This window comes from Centropristis striata, chromosome 18, assembly GCF_030273125.1.
Source record: "Centropristis striata isolate RG_2023a ecotype Rhode Island chromosome 18, C.striata_1.0, whole genome shotgun sequence".
Lineage (NCBI taxonomy): Eukaryota > Metazoa > Chordata > Actinopteri > Perciformes > Serranidae > Centropristis > Centropristis striata.
In genome coordinates, this window is record NC_081534.1 from 768784 (window position 1) to 786272 (window position 17489).

Genomic DNA, 17489 nt, shown 5'->3' on the forward strand with positions numbered 1-17489 from the left:
ATCTTGAGTAGGACGGAGGGACGGGAGACAGAAGAAAATGTTAAAAGAACTTTTCTGCAGAAGTGTAGATTAAAACCACTCGGACCAGGTGGGCAACCATCCCACCTTCCACCTTCTTTTGCTCTTTTTCCTCTCAACCTCCTCCAGATTTTATAACTCAACTACTATGTTTTAAAAAGAAACTTTAAAAGGTTGAGCAGGGCGTTGCAAAGCACATAAACTCAAACCTCACTGCATCATTTTTGTGCAAGCTGGACACGACTACTTAGGGAAAAAAAAAACTACCCAAAAAAATGCTATTGGCAAACAAACCTGCATTTTTGGGTGACTTTTGCCGCTTGCATGTATATTTTTATCTGGGGATATTTCTAGCACATTGTTCTACAATCAAACCAACCAAATTTAACTGACAGTTACATAAACAGACCAGAATAAAATGCAGCCACCACACATTTTGAGTAAGGAGCATGACATGTACTATTTGTTGAAAGTGTATGTATAACCAACTGAATGGAACAGGCCCTTGTGCTCTGTTTGGAACTTTTCTTACTGCATTGTGGGAAATGTAGGAAAGACCTAACTGAAGTTGAAACCTAACCCTTCAGACTTGTGATAAAAAAATATTTTTTTACAAGTAACAAATGCTCACTAGACGGATCTGAGGTGATAAAATGTCAGAAAATAGTGTCAAATATACATAGTGGACTCAGTTCATATTTACAGAAAAACAGACAACTAGTCCCATTGGAAACCAGACCACATAAGAGGACGCAGGTTCTCAGGAGGTTAAGTGTGATTATTAACAATGACAGCTTCATTCAAAAGCTACACATTTAGACGTACACATGGAGCAGTGCCGCTGTCATTGCTGACAGTGAAGAAGTGAAATCTTGACTGGGGATCCCAGGATCCAGTACACTACATCAGAACTTAAAAGTCTCTCAGCGGGGCTAAGTGCTGCTGCTGCTGCTGCTAATTCACTCCTCAACAGTGCAGTGATGGTGAAGATGAGAGGATCTGAGCTCTTTCTGTGAAGCTGAATACCTAACAGCCATCAAATGGCCAAAGGAAGACTGGGGGGACCTTCTATGATGAGAACCTGCTGGTGGCGGCTGTCGATGTGTCACACTGATGTTTCAAGAGGCCTCTTAAAGACTCAGTAACAAGCTGAGGGAGCGTTCATACAGTACAGTACTTCCTGTGGGTACACTTCACTTTGCAGGCCAGATACTACACAGCTCACTTAATTAGGCGGAAGGAAGGCATGCCGAAGAAAAATGCCACCAGATGTGTCAATATAATGGAGTGATGCTTATTAGCAGCACCACTTCTGCCCACTGACTGCGTTTTCTTACCATCAGGCAAACTGAGAACCACAATAGAGCCACAGACGTTTCAGTGAATAGCTGCACAGCCCACACTGGCACAGTCATTATTATCTGTGGAGGTAACCAGCTGGGAGGAGGAGGAGAGCACCAACAGCCAGCAAAGAGCCAAAAGGTGAACCTAAGTATGTGTTTGTCTCATGGCTGCAAATGATTCTAGAGATGAATATCAATGTGGAGGATAATGTGAGGATAATTACCACTGAGCTGTTCTTCATTCTGCACAACACAGAAACTCTCAGAGAGAAGTGGAAGCATGAGAACATGATTGGAATCGGTGACTCATTTTCTGTTTCTCACCAGCCTACAAAACCACCCACCCAGCAAAACACACACACACACACACACACATACACACACCTGCTCCACGTTCCCACAGTAAGGAAGCTCTTGATGTGCTACCATAGAAGAGCTGCAGAGCTTCTTCTTACCGTATACTGTGGCATTTCTTCCAAGTCACAGACATCTCACAAGCCCCAAAAAAGCTGAGTCACACACTCAGAACTCCACAACAAGCCCCTCTGCTGGCTCCATGTGAGCAGCAAGACATGCAGAAGCAGCGTAGAAAACTGGAGCACACATAATAAAGGAGCTATTAGTGCAGCGATGACTGAGCCTGCATAATGAATGCTCTCGCTATGAATGTCGGATACTCAGCTGACTCTGGTTTCCTGGAAGAATCCCTTGTTCAGCTTGTGTTCACTAATTCATTGATGAATTCTACTCAAAAAAGCTAGCTGTTTGTCGATACAGCTAGCAGGCGGAGTTTAGATTTCGTCTCTGACCAGGCCAGACAAACAAACATATATTTAGCTTCAAAATAGGCTGCAGAATAAGTTAAGCTAACAAATGGCTGCACAACTAACAAATGACGAGGCCAGTTTGTTTTCAACATACAGACAATCAAAGAAGCAACATAAAGTAGGGCTGCACAATTTATCAAATTTTCATCGTGATCACTATTTTGGCCGCCACGATTGAATTAACCTGATTGTCGGCGATATTTCCATTTTAAAATGCGATTTTCCATCATATCTAATCAACACTTTCTACACCAGTAGTCCACCAGCCACCAGGGGGCGGGGTCTTTTTTCTCCCCCGTAAAACACTGTCAATTTGCATCAGAAATAGGTTGTAAAATTAAACATTGTACATCACCGTAGCAGATACTTTTAATTACTGTCAATCAAAGAATAGTGAAAAACTTTAAATTCTACCGCCATAAAACTGTAGAAAACACACAGTTTTGCTGTAAAAATATACATTTTTCATGTAAAGTTAATGGAGAAATACCACGATGACACAATTATCCTGAAAGTAATGGGATTATTCAGTATAAATTACAGTTTTTTTGCTGATATTTACATTTACATACGCTCACTGTATTTTTTACGGTGAAGTTCTGGCAACCACAGCTGCCGGTATTTTACCGTAAATGAATTTTTTTACAGTGCACATGCACTCAAAGACAATGAAAACCCTGCAGAATGAGCGTGTTTTGTAGTCTATCTGCTGTCAGTATCTATAAGAGGTTATTGTAACAAAGCATTGTACATGCATGTAAGTCCACACGCCTGAACTGATGCAGAAGAGTCTTTGTGTGAGGTCACAGATGAGTGTGAGTACTCTGAGTGTGAATGGTCATACCTCTGGTTTTCAGCGTATCAGGATTTTTATTTCCTCCACATTGCTTAGTGCTCAGCCAACACGAGGCCCTGCAGGGACACAGAGACGCTTCATTATTCATCGTCCCATTCAATAAAACATGAATATCAAGTGCATGTGCCAGCCGTCATTCACACTTCTTTGCAAAAATGGGTCTTGCAAATGTTTCCCAGAATGCTTTTGGACAACAACAAGGGACTGACAGCCTCAACTTCTATTAGTGCAGCTTTCCTGAGCTATTATCATGATAGAGAGGAAGAGGTTGATGAGGTTTGTCCAGCTGGAATAAATGACCCCAATCCACTTACAGGGAAAAAGGAACTCATCTGACACAGAAACATGCTGCTATAGTGATTCAATGAGTAAACAACAGGTTGCTGCTAAGAGTCCACGTGGTGCCAGCTACAATCAGAAGCCATTGTGATGGCCTCATTTCACTACTCTCTAGTTTTTTTCTGCCTCTGCAGCAGGAAATTCATTCATTCAATCCTCCAGGTGTGAATGAGGAGAGGCTTAATGTAGGGCATCACAAGCAGGCGAGAGAAAAAACACTGAATGCCATCTGTACCCAACTAAACAAGTTATCTTTTTTTTTATGCACAATATATATTATTATACATACTGTGTGTACACCAGTGTTGTCTCCATCAAGGAACTTCATGCTTTTAACTAGCCAAAAGAAAAAAAGCTGCTAATGTGAATTGAATTACCAGATACTTCAGAGGATGTATTTTAAATGCTTATTTCCTAAATGAATGTTACACCTTTACCGCTCTATTGCCAGCTAGAATTGGGAAATATATATATTGTCTGTATATAATGTACACTTTGGGTTTTGAAAAGCATATATTTATAAGAGAAATTTTATGTATATATTTGGTGAGGGGGGCTGGAGCCAATCCCAGCTGACATTGGGTGAGTCCCACAAGTAGCCTGAAGTGCTGGAGGCGAGGAAAGGTGTGGCTAAGCTCAACCAGAAAACACCTGAGAGGAAGACAGCGTTGCTGAAACGTACAAATATTTGGGTTAAAAGAAAAATCTGAGGCAGCCTCTGGCCAAGCTCCGTCAGTAGACACCACCTGTACTGGACGGGGCACATATTGCATCTCGCAACCAGTTCCTATATTTTATACTCCTTCTTTTTGGCAGTAATGCAAGATCTGTTAGAGCTGATGTTGTAAAGTATGAAGTATTAACATTATAAGGTCTGGGATGAAGAATTTTACAGTAGCCTGCTCTGTGTGGAGGAAACATTTTGATCTCCTAAGGTAAGCTGTGAGGTTGTAAAATACAAGTCATGGCTCATTTTACATTTTTGCTGATATTTGCATCAGCACTCAACATGGGGAGTGGCAGAGTTTTTCCCTATCATTGGTGTTATACAGTACACACCTTCTCATTCAATGCGTTTCCTTTATTTTCATGACTATTTACATTGTAGATTCATCAAAACTATGAATGAACACATGTGGAATTATGTACTTAACAAAAAAGTGTGAAATAACTGAAAACATGTCTTATATTCTAGTAAGCAAAGGGTGGTTACTTTGAGGAATCTAAAATACAAGACATGTTTTCAGTTATTTCACACTTTTTCTGTTAAGTGCATAATTCCATATGTGTTCATTCATAGTTTTGATGAATCTACAATGTAAATAGTAATAGTGAAAATAAAGAAAAACGCATTGAATGAGAAGGTGTGTCCAAACTTTTGGCCTGTACTGTATGTACTGTTGACACTGTTTCGTCGATTTAGCTCTACTGTAGCTAGACAGCAAGATATACATTTTGAAAAACTAAAAAAAGTTCTTCGACTTAGTTTTTCCGCATGCATCTGATGCTCTCATTGATAAAGTGCTTGTGATCTCACAACTGTGAAGGGAACAAAAGAGCAAAACGAAACCACAGAAGACATTTCTAACATGTTATACAAGGCAACTTTTATTCACAAGATAAATCTCCACCAGGCTTGCATAAAGCTTAGAGTGGCTGCCAGCTCTGTGACTGACAGTAGAATCACACAATGGAGTGATTGTGTGGCAGCAGGCTGGGGTTAACTGCACGGCTCGCCTCCTAACTGCCCTTTATTTACAAAAGACGTGCTGTCACCGCTGCCAAATATGTTACAAGCCATTAGCTTCTGATTTGACTTTAAAGCTCAGCCCTGCTAATCTAATTTAATCTGTCTCTGTGGCTCACTGATTGCTGGAGCAGAGTGGTAATGGTGCTGCAAGTGCATGCAGGCAATGTGCTGCAACTATTTGTTCTGCAGCAGCAGACACCCACATGGAAAGTTGCTGCTGCTGCTGCTGGTGGTTTGTGTATGTGGGGTCTGTTACATGATCATTTCCTGTTATTGGTTGAATTAGGCCAAAGACTAAATGGTTAATTTAGGTTCATAAAACACAGTGAAATGATTTTCTAATCAAAGTATTAACACATGTGACACATGTCAGAAAATAACCAAAGAAGGAAACAAAACAACCAAAAAAGACACAAATTGACCACAAAATGATCAAAAAAAGACACAAAATGACCAAAAGACACAAAATGACCAAAAGAGACACAAAATGGCCAAAAAAAGACACAAAATGACCAAAAAAAAGACAAAATGACTTAAAAAAATAACACAAAATGACAAAAAAGACACAAAATGAGCAAAAAAGACACAAATTGACCACAAAATGACCAAAAAAGACACAAAATGACCAAAGAAGACACAAAATGACCACAAAATGAGCAAAAAAGACACAAAATGACCAAAATAAAAGACACAAAATGACCAAAAAAAACACAAAATGACCAAAAAAGACACAAATAACTAAAAAAACAAACACAAAATGACCAAAAAAAGACATTAAATGACCAAAAAGACTAAAACACATGAACACTTTAACACAGTGGAGACAGAGCTGACTTCCAAAATGATTTGGCGACCCCCAGAAATCATCTCGCGACCCCAATTGGGGTCCCGACCCCAAGGTTGAGAACAGCTGGTATACATTAGCTTGTGTGCTGCTTGATACTTGGCAATGCAGACAAACATGTTTCATGTAACGGTCATGAGACTGTCACAGATATTATCAGCCAATGTTATGGTGTCTCAGCCTGACACACACACACACACACACACATGCTGCTATTTTTAAAAAAAACACCATTTCTGATGTAAACCAGGCTAGTGTAACAGCTGAATGCCAGAGATGAAGCAAAGTGTAGACTCATTTGGCTCTCTGTCACTTACCGACAGGTAACAAAGGACAAAAAGAGACAAGTAGAAGAAGAAACAAAGGAAATGAGAAAGAGAAAAAAAACAAAGTTAATGAGGACAACAGGATGAGATGAGATCTAGTTCAACACTCTTTGTTTCCAGTGAAGTGTGTGGTGTTATTCTCTCATGCTTATGAATGACATCACACACCTGAACACTGAGAATTCAACTCAGCAACTTACTATAGTAACTATATATATATATAGTGGAAGGTTTCAGTAGTCTCTTTCAGTGGAAGCTCTATTTCAGGATCTGTGCATAAGAACTGTGACGGTGTCCCAAAATACTCCCGCTGACCTCAGTGTGTGAGTGAAACATGTGATTTAAGTCTTCTTTACCAGCAGAAAATTACCATTTGGCTGCTCCACGTCTGCTTCCACTCTACACTGTAAAAAATGTTGATAGAAATCACACTAAAAAATTGTCAAATGACATCAGAAATAGGCCATAAAATTAAAAATTGTATATCACCGTAGTAGACACTTTTAATTACCGTAAATCTAAGAATAGCACAAAACTTTTACTTTTACTGTCATAAATTAGGAAACACACAGTTTCATGTAAAATGAATGGAGAAATACCAAAATGTCAAAATGATACCATTACTCTTAAAATAAAAAGATTATTCAGTCTATATTATTATTATTATTATTAGTCTAAATTACAGATAGACAGATACAGATTTTTTTTTTTTTTTTTACAGTAGAAAACCCACTCACTGTATTTTTTGACGGGGATTTTCTGGTGTAAAAAGGAACGCTTCCGCAAATCATTCATTCCAGCTGCCATAAGACTGTACAACACCAACACAACCTGAAAATGTTTGCATAAATCTGCACTCTGCACATTTCTCCACTTAAATTTGCACTAAGTTGTATATAGTATATTATTATTATTATTATTATTATTGTATATTTGTTTATTGTTAATATGTCTTTTCTTAGATTGTTTATTTTTTATCTTTATCTTAGGCCCCGTTTACACCAGGACGCTCGCGGGTAAAAACAACAAAATATTTTATGTGAAGTGTCTTTCGTTTAGACGGTGACGGCATTTTGGGGGCTTAAAGACGCAAAAATGTGAAACCACCCTCCAAAGTGTAAAAGTGTAATCCTCTCCTCCGTAGCGTGTCGTCTACACTGACAAGACACAAAACTCTGATCTGATCTGCTCACGTCACGTATGTGTTTACGTCACATACATGCTCCAGGACAGGAAATAAAGAAACGTGGGATTATTTCCATGGTGGGACCTTCAAGCTGCTCTGGCAGCTCTAATAAACTTACAGGAGTCTTTCCACCAAATGTCCAGGATATGTACAGATAGTATTAGTGAACAGAGAAGGATCTGGAATTACCTCCATCACATTCTGGATGCAGCGATTGGTGGGAGGAGCCAGACGGCTGTGAACGAGACCTGGGAGATCTAGTGATGGTGGAGAACTTTGTGGAAGGAGTAGCTGATGAAAATGTGTGGCGTGAAAACTTCCACATGTCCAAAGATGCTCTTATGGCTTTAAGTGATGCCGCCTGGCTGCATACAATCACATTCACACACTTTTGCGTCACCGTATGCAGCAGATTTCCTCCTGAAAACGCTCGTCTAAACGAGGAATAAAAAGTGAAGACGAGACGCCACTTTTGCGTCTTCTGTTCAGACCGTCCTCGTGTAAACGGAGCCTGAATTGTGTGAAACTTTGCGGCTGTAACAAAGAAATTTCCCCACTGTGGGATTAATAAAGTCAAATCTGAATCTGAATCTGAACCACAGCTGCCGGTATTTTACCGTAAATTAAACAGATTAATTTTTACAGTGTACAGCCTCCTTCCACTCCTCAGCTCCCTCGCCGGCTGTCATGGCGACGGGCTCCCAGCAGGCTGAGCTGTGAGTCGTGGAGCCCCTCCGGCCCCGGAGGGAGAGCTGACTCTCTCTTTTCATCAGCAGCCCCCTCTAATAAAACATAATGGCACCGAGGCTGCGGGGGAAAGTCATTCAGCGACACAGAGCATGTCACATGACGAGGCCGAGGCACAACAGGCCCAGTCATCTGCTGCTGCTGGGATCATGAGTGGGCTGTGGAGTGGACGGACACACAGCAGGATCCACAGAGAGACAGAGCTCTCAATGTGCTGAGCTGAACCAGAGACAGTGGACAAGCACTGCATGTCCTGTCCTGTGCAGCCAGAGTTCAGGCTCCTTTTTTATTTCATTTCCATCTATTCACCTCCCACTATAGTCGCTACGAATCAACATCACAGCAGCAGAGATAGTAGCCGCTTTCACACTGTGTTTCTGTAACGAGCTGAGCCGTCACTTTGCCTCAGGACGTTCATACTGATTCCGCAATGGCGTCATATTGGTGTCCATTCACATCGCAATCTGGTACCGCAGAACACAAAGTGGGAGGAGACGGTAGTGGCGTGTATCAGAGCAGGGCAGTATGGGGACAATAAGCCAGGAGTTCTCAACCTTTTTGAGTCGCGACCCCCAATTTAACATGCATGAATCTCACACACGCAGTTCAGATCACCCAAAAAACAAACAAAATGACCACAAAAAGACACATAATGACTAAGAAAAGACACAAATTGACCAAAAAAGACACAAGATGACCAAAAAAAGACACAAAATGATGCAGAAAAGAAACAAAATGACCAAAAAAAGACATAATGACTAAAAAAGACATAAAATGACAAAATAATACACAAAACAACCAAAAAAGACACAAATTGACCAATGCTACTCTTGTAGCTGTAACAAGCAGCGCCGCTAGCATCAGTTAGCCGCTAGCATCAGTTAGCCACTAACATCAGTTAGCCACTAGCATCAGTTAGCCGCTAGCTTTCGCTAATGACCAAATTTCCCAACAAAGAAATAAGAGTTATCAGAACTATTGTCCCTTGTTGTGAACCCCAACTTAAAGATATAAGTAACAACAACTCACCAACTTGTTTTTGAGCAGACAACTGGCTTCCTTTGTTGTGCTAACTTACATTATTGCCCTAAATGTCAGTAATTTATATTTCCAAGTTTTACCAAATTAAATCACTGTTTTAGGCCAAAAAATACAAGTTGGCTTTTTTGCAGTGCAGGTGGAGGCAGAAGTCACTGTCTCAGTGACAGGGAGACAGGATCCCTCACTGGCCTCCCATCTTTGAACACTTGTAAAGCGTGGGGGGGGGGCAGGCCGGAGTTCCCCTGATGGGAAATGAACCCATGAAGTCTCTGGTGGTGGGCAACTGTTTTTCCGCTGCACCGTGCTTTGTAGAGAAGAGTCGCCGTCAGCCGCCCACTTCTGGTTCATTTCAGGGCTAGTCTCTTACGGGTAAGTAGGGCACTTTGCCATTTCAATAATAGCTGCATCTGCAGAGCCTCCAGCTGCAGGCTGCAGCCTCTACAGGGATCTAGAGCAAGCCTGCAGACTGTGGGTTAGTTCAGCAGTGATGATATATTCAGCTGCTGTGGTTTTTCTGACACATTGTCATGGAGTTCATGCTAAAGATACAACATGCTACAACACTCATTAAATCCAGAATGTTTCATGTCTATTCCCATGAGCCCTGATGGATGTGGTTTGATTGACAGGTCAGGACTGACAGACCCTGCAGAGGAGGGAATTAAAATGGACAATTATCCTTACAGCACATAGACCTCCTGTATTCTATCTACACTGCATGGGAGATCAAAGCATTAGCAAAAAATGTGGATGTATGATGTTCAAAAACAAGTTATTTGAGGAAAACCTGCAATACTGAATGATGTAATGAATTTATTGCAAAGATATAGAATATAAAAATGCAGTCGGGTCCCTTTAGACCAGGGGTGTCAAACTCTGGCCCGCGGGCCAAATTTGGCCCGCAGTGTAATTTTATTTGGCCCGCGAGGCAATACCAAATTATTATATTATTGTACTATAAAAGCTGACCCGCCGGTATTATACAGCGCATTTACCGCTAATACTAGATTTATTATTGTTATTTTATTTTTAAATGTATTAACCTGTTGAAAAACTTTATTTTGATATTAAAACATAAGGATGTAAATAAAAAAGAGGCATACGACTTTTATTTAATTTTTATTTAATAAATGAATGACATTGATGTGTTTTTTATTTGAAATTTGATTTTGCATGTCTGCACTATTTAGTTATATATTGTATGTTTATAAGCGTTGCTGGTTCCATATTTAATGTTAAAGCAAAACATGTTTGGTATATATTAAAAGGTTTATTTGTTCAATGTTGGCCCGCGATTTTATTCAAGTTTTACATTTTGGCCCATTGTGTATTTGAGTTTGACACCCCTGCTTTAGACCCATGTTGTGCAACAAAGACTTTTTACTCAGAGGAATCTGTGAAATGATAAAACAGACATCTGATTCTGGATGCTTGTATAACATGGGGTTCCTCTACATGTGCCAGAAGTAAAGCCTGTGTCGGTGAAGGCCGTCAGGTCTGGGCTGCAGCCGTGACGCTGCTGACAGAATGAGAATCATCTCCTCTGTCAGCATCACGCAGCTTCATCAGCAATGCAGAGAAATGATGTTGCAGAGTGAAACGGACTCAGAGGGCAGACAGGCAGCAGGTTCACTGTGCTGCAGAGGAAACAGGCCAGAATAGAGCCTGACACACAGTTACTGTCTGAGAGGAGATTCATCTACAACAGCCTCTCTGCTGCTGTGCTGTACAACTCCACATTGAAATTCATAGAAAGTATTAGACGTAACAGCTTCTTTGCAATGCAGATTTTTTAACGGCATCATGCACGCGGAGCAGCACAGACAGACAGAGAGGCTTTGTTGGGACAGAATATCTCCTCTGTCACTCAGCCACTACACCAGATACAGCTGGAAAATACACCAGATACAGCTGGTTATTTATGGATAAATACTCCCCGGGACATTAACATATGTACAGAACGCTCTTTCCTTGTTCCACTAAAACACACAAACACTCGTCATCAGTACGTCTGCCACCATGCTAAACATTTCATTCATCAATAACCGAGCATAGTGAGATGTTTTTTCCACCTTGCCTGTTGATTCAGAGAACAACACCCACATGAGTGGAACTTGTGTCAGGTTAATGTTCACTGTGAAACTATGTGCTGTTTAATATACTGACTTCACTGCAACACTGAGCCGTTCCATCACCTGGAACGTTTAGTACTCGACACGACAACAACACACGCCATTTATAAAAGCTGGCAAAGCAGTTTTGCCAACTTAGCGACTTTGTTGCTATATTTAGCGACTTTTCAGTCCCCTTTAGCAACTATTTTTTTAAAAAGCAACTGGCGACAAATCAAGGAACTTTTTCTGGTGTTACTGGAGACTCGTTACTCTTAAGAAGAGTTAGAACGAGTCGAAGCGGCCCAGTCCTCCTGCAGCAGTCTCTCCCAGCTGCAGAGCCGGAGGTGAACCCCTTAGCGTCCAGTCTGCAAATTCCTAACAGGCTAACAGTTAGCTCTGTAGCAGTACAGTGTGTATGTGCTAACAGGCTAACAGTTAGCTCTGTAGCAGTACAGTGTGTATGTGCTAACAGGCTAACAGTTAGCTCTGTAGCAGTACAGTGTGTATGTGCTAACAGGCTAACAGTTAGCTCTGTAGCAGTACAGTGTGTATGTGCTAACAGGCTAACAGTTAGCTCTGTAGCAGTACAGTGTGTATGTGCTAACAGGCTAACAGTTAGCTCTGTAGCAGTACAGTGTGTATGTGCTGCTGCTGCAGGAGGTGTTCACTTAGCGATCTCTGTTTGTTTACAACACTAAAAACTGTTCCTACTGTTTGTTTAAAAGTAGTGCAATAAAAATACTGATGTTTTACCTAACATTTTAAATTTAACTTTTTTAACTTTTGGTCGGACTTAACAAAGAATGTAAAGTCATCATCATGGGCCGTGCATTTCAACCATTTCTGAAATTTCATATGCACAGTATACACTACCGGTCAAAAGTTTTAGAACACCCCAATTTTTCCAGTTTTTTATTGAAATTCAAGCAGTTCAAGTCAAATGAACAGCTTGAAAGGGTCCAAAGGTAAGTGGTGAACTGCCAGAGGTAAATAAAAAAAGGTAAGCTTAACCAAAACTGGAAAATAATGTACATTTCAGAATTATACAAGTAGGCCTTTTTCAGGGAACAAGAAATGGGTTAACAACTTAACTCTATGGAGTCTTGGGCTATTTTGTACATTTCTGAATTATTTTCATGTCTTTGTAAGTCATTTTGTGTCTTTTTTTGGTCATTTTGTGTCTTTTTTTTGGTCATTTTGTGTCTTTTTTTAGTCCTTTAGTCCAACATAAAATGTGATTTTGAATCTTTTTTTTACTTTCAAAACACTATCATGCTCAATAAAGAATTTTAAATGTTGCAAATGTGCATTAATTTCAGAGTACACTGAGACATTAAACTGCATCATTTTCAATTAAATTCTGGAAAAGTTGGTGTGTTCTAAAGCTTTTGACCAGTAGTGTATATAGAGTATACAGTACATGATGGAACATGGACACTGCTGTGTTAGATATAGTATTTCCACATGGGAGAAAGTCTCAGATAGCATAATGTATAACATATAAAGGCTGTGAGCTGTCTGAGCCTCTAACCACCACATGGCTCCTCAGACAGGAAACCTGTTATAGGAACCTACCATTGGCATTCCACTGCTCCAGCAGCAGGAGAAACTCTCAGGTTGGGTGGTGGCTGGCAGAATTAAAAGATTTCTGCTGGATTTGTTCAGTGGTAGGGTTTTAAATATAGAGCGCGGCACTCCAGTGCACTATTGAACCTCTGAATAAAGGCTAAATGAACTTGAGAGCTAAATGGAATTGGAGAGATTAAAGAAAAAAGCGAGGAAGATTAAAAATGGAAAATGTTGAGCAGGATATGAGAGAAAGCCACACATCCTGGTGCCTGCCTGCTCCACATGTAAATGAGCAACTGAGATTCTCTTCACAGGAAATGAAGGCACACTTTACGGCCAATAACTGACTTTGCACATTTCGAGCATAAGCAAACACAAAGCGTGTCTGTGGCAGGTGGAAGTGGAGCTGATAAGGAATGGTGCGTGATGCTATCAGCCTGATAGGATCTGTGTTCTCCTGCTCCTTGAAGTGAGACTAACAGCTCCTGCTAATTGAAAGAAACAGCCTGAAGACGGTCATCTCCACGGGCCTCGCTTTGACAAGCTTTCATGCAAGTGGATCACTTTCACACATCATTTCCTGCCTTGATATCCCTGCAAACAATCACCCAGAGGCATATGACTGGCTCAGAAACATCCCTATTATTTTAATAAGGCTGATGGATGGAGTAAAAGGCTCTGAGTGGAACCTCTGGGCTTTTAATTAGCTCCAGTTATGGAGACGCTGGTCATGTGATGTGGAGCTCTGTCGTCACATGTCAGCGTGCAGCTCCAGTAACCAGTGGTGGTTCTAGACCAGTTTTACTGTGGGGGCCAAGGAGGGGCCAGAGTTTAATCAGAGGGGCACATTAGCAATGAAAAAATTGCAAAGATGATATTTAAGCATTCAAAATCTTTGAATGTCTTGAAAAAGACACAAAATGACCAAAAAAAGACACAAAATGAGAAGACAGAATAACCAAAAAAAACCCACAGAAGATATAAAAATGACCAAAAAAGACACAAAAAGACCAATAAAAGACACAAAATAACTAAAACAGACACTTAAAAGACACATAAATGACACCAATGACAAAAAAGACACAAAATGAGAAGACAGAATAACCAAAAAAAACCCACAGAAGACATAAACATGACAAAAAAAGACACAAAATAACTAAAACAGACACAAAAAAGACACATTAATGACACCAATGACAAAAAAGACACAAAATAACTAAAAAAGACACAAAATAACTAAAAAAGACACAACAACAGACACAAAATTACCAAAAAAAAGACATAAAATGACTTACAAAGACATGAAAAGGATTCAAAAATGGACAAAATATCCCTTTAAGACTCCAGAGAGTTAAACTATTACACAATGTAACATTCTGGGTTTCTTTTGTGTACAATGAGATGTTGTTTGAACAAAAAAAAGCGTTAGAATTGTAGCTTAGAAATGTCTCAGCTAAATAGAACGCAGCCATTATTAATGTCAGTAACACCAATGCTCTCCATGCTATGACATGTTAAAATGCCTATAGTGAAAAGGGTTTATAAATATCTAAAAGACAGCAATATAGAGTATACTATAGGTAACAATTGTTTGTTTTTAAATCCTAAAAAGTACTCCTGGAATAGCTACAGTGTTACAGTGAAACCCAGACTTGTGTACAAAATCAGCAGCTCTTCCAACCAGTTTTACACAATAATTAAACATGCTGAACTAAAAAAAAAAATGTATGGAAGCCCATTTCCGCCAGGTAAAAAGAAAACAAAAAAGATTAAAAAAATTGAGAACAAAAATGTCCTCAAAGTAAGTCGAAAATAATGAGATAAAAAGTCATCATTATGACATAAAAAGTCAAAATTATGAGATAAAAAGTCATAATTATGAGATACAAAGTCATGATTATGAGATAAAATGTCATAATGAGGGGGTTGTTCTACACAGGGGCCTCCAGGGGCCAAAGGCTTCTTCACAGGGGCAGTGGCCCCTGGAGGCCCCTGGTTAGAACCACCACTGCCTCTCTCCAGCCTGCATCCATCCCTAACTCAACATTTACTCAGTAACAATAAGTTGGTTTGAGCCGTGAGGACGTCACGTCTCATCTCTAAACTCTGCAGCGTGACACAAAGACGACAGTGTTGTGAGTCTTTGTGACCTCGGAGGTTTGTGGCGTGACGCTGAGCGGCGAGGAGCAGCTGACTGTGAGTGTCCCCGGGCCATCAGCTCTTTGTGATGTCATCAAGTGCTGGACTGGCCCCTCCCACAGAGGACGGAGCTTTGTTTCATAACTTTAACTGATGGGACAGTTACACCATATTGCATTTATCGATATAGTTTGTTTTTTAAAAGTTCTTTCTTTATATATAAATGCTGCCCTTACTAGGGTTTGTCATATTTAGTTATTTTGTTATGTTCCTTTTTCTTTTCTCATATAAATATATTTATTTCAGAAGATTGGCATATTTTATTCCATAGGCTATTTTTATTTAAGATATTTTTATTTAAATGTCACTTTATGGAGCTTTGATTTATATAAAATCAGATATATAATGTCCCCCAAGCCTTCAATAAAGTTATTACATTATCAGGTTTTATTACATTTTCAATGGACTCAAGTGCAGATTTTTATTACATTATCAGGGTTTATTACATTATCGGGAAATATTACATTATTAGAACTTGCGAAATGAAGGCTAACCTAATAATGTAATAACCTGTCATTAATGTTATACTTTATTACATTATTGGTAAAAAAAAAAAGTGTATTACATTATTGGGAAATGCACTTTATTACATTATCAGGAAGTTATTACATTATCAGGTTTTATTACATTTTCAATGGACTCAAGCGCAGATTTTTATTACATTATCGGGAATGAATTACATGATCAGGTTTTACAGGCCCTGATCAGGTGTCTGCTGCCAACATGAAGTCTATGTGCTTTGTCAGAGTTTCACCACGTGAAGCAGTTTAAAGCTGTCTGTCTAACTGGGTCTGTGTACTAAACTCAGGGGATTTCCACTAGTGACAGCCAGCGAGCCTCATTCTATTGTAGAGCACCGAGAATAAAAAGGAGCAGCCCTGAACCCATAATTCATCCTGACAAGAGCTTTTTCTTTTTTGCAAAAATGCGACAGAGATATCTCCAATACAGAACTTCACTGTAAAAACTGCAGATTTAATACAGACATGGATATAAACATGTTTTATTTCATATATGCAATTTTCCAATTCCTTAGGATTAATGATGACTTCCAACAGACAAATGATCAGGATTTAAATCCAGATTTTAAGACTTGAGAAACTGATCTGCATTCACAGCATCTGTATACATACAAAAAGTGATTTTTACTTGCAAATTCCAAATTTCAAACCTAGAGAATATTGGAGGATATTTCATTCTGCCAGTATTACTGTGTAAAAAAACCATACGGACCTGGAGAAGGAGTAATATTTTGAAAAAAAAAAGATTACAAGATTAAAGTGGCAGATCTACAATCAAAAATGTGCAGATTTATAAGATTTAAAGTGGTGAATCTGCAAGAAAAAAGTTCTTTTTTTCCCCACTTTTTTCTCGTAAAACTGCGACTTTTTTCGCGTAGATTTGCCACTTTAAATCTCTTAAATCTGCAACTTTTTTTCTTGTAGATTTGCCACTTTAATCTAGTAAATTTGCAACTTTTTTCTCGAAATATTACCCCTTCCTCCAGGTTTGTATTTTTATTTTTATTCATACTTGGCCCTAATAAACCATCATAGTCAAGTTCTCCTAACAAGACTGTTTCTTGCAGATTTTTTTTCTAAATTTTTCATTTTTACATTGGAGGTCAGGGTCAATAAAGTTAATATTATATTATTATCATACTGATTGGTAGCCTGATCTTTGCTGATTATCTGGAAGAAATCCATGTGGTTCTACCACCAAACAGAGAGACATACACTGAAAAAAGAACCAACTTAATTGAATTGTTTCATTTGGTAACACCTAAATGAATTAAGTTCTTTCAAATTAATTTAATAAGTTAGATTAACACAATTGATTTTAAATTAATTTGAAAGAACTTCATTCATTTAGGTGTTACCAAATGAAACAATTCAATTAAGTTGGTTCAACTATTTTCTTTTTTCAGTGTGGGGACCAGTTAGATATCCACTGAAGTTACCAAATATAGTTCTTGGTCCAATAAAGGGTTAAAGCCTCACAACATCCTGTGCTTCCATACGCTGCACCTGTAGCACCTGTAGCACCTGTAGCACCTGTAGCACCTGTAGCACCTGGAGCACCTGTAGCACCTGTAGCACCTGGACTCAGCAGGCCAGAGCATCACATGACTGTAAAACAAGCAGTTTTGTCTTCTTAGTGCAGAAATCGTGCACTTGGTGGAGGAAGCAAGCAGTCTGCCAGCTGCTGGCACGGCTTAGAACCAGAGGAAGCATTCAGAAAATAGGAAGAACAGTTCTTCTACAGCAAAAAAAAAAAGAGGAAAAAAAAGCAGGGGACATTACAACTCCACATTTCACTGAATCACCTCC

The 17489-nt window shown here is 39.4% G+C and overlaps 2 protein-coding genes across 2 annotated transcripts in view; both read right to left on the bottom strand.

Annotated features, from left to right (window-relative positions):
- The window catches only part of cnih3 (cornichon family AMPA receptor auxiliary protein 3), a 386093-nt gene that overhangs the window by 105080 nt on the left and 263524 nt on the right, over nucleotides 1–17489 (bottom strand). The gene's annotated exons all lie outside the window — the stretch shown is intronic.
- fynb (FYN proto-oncogene, Src family tyrosine kinase b) overlaps nucleotides 1–17489 on the bottom strand; it is an 80381-nt gene that overhangs the window by 59787 nt on the left and 3105 nt on the right. The window contains exon 2 of the mRNA XM_059356586.1: nucleotides 3033–3100. The gene's annotated coding sequence lies outside the window, so the exon portion shown is untranslated. The remainder of the gene's footprint in view (nucleotides 1–3032; nucleotides 3101–17489) is intronic.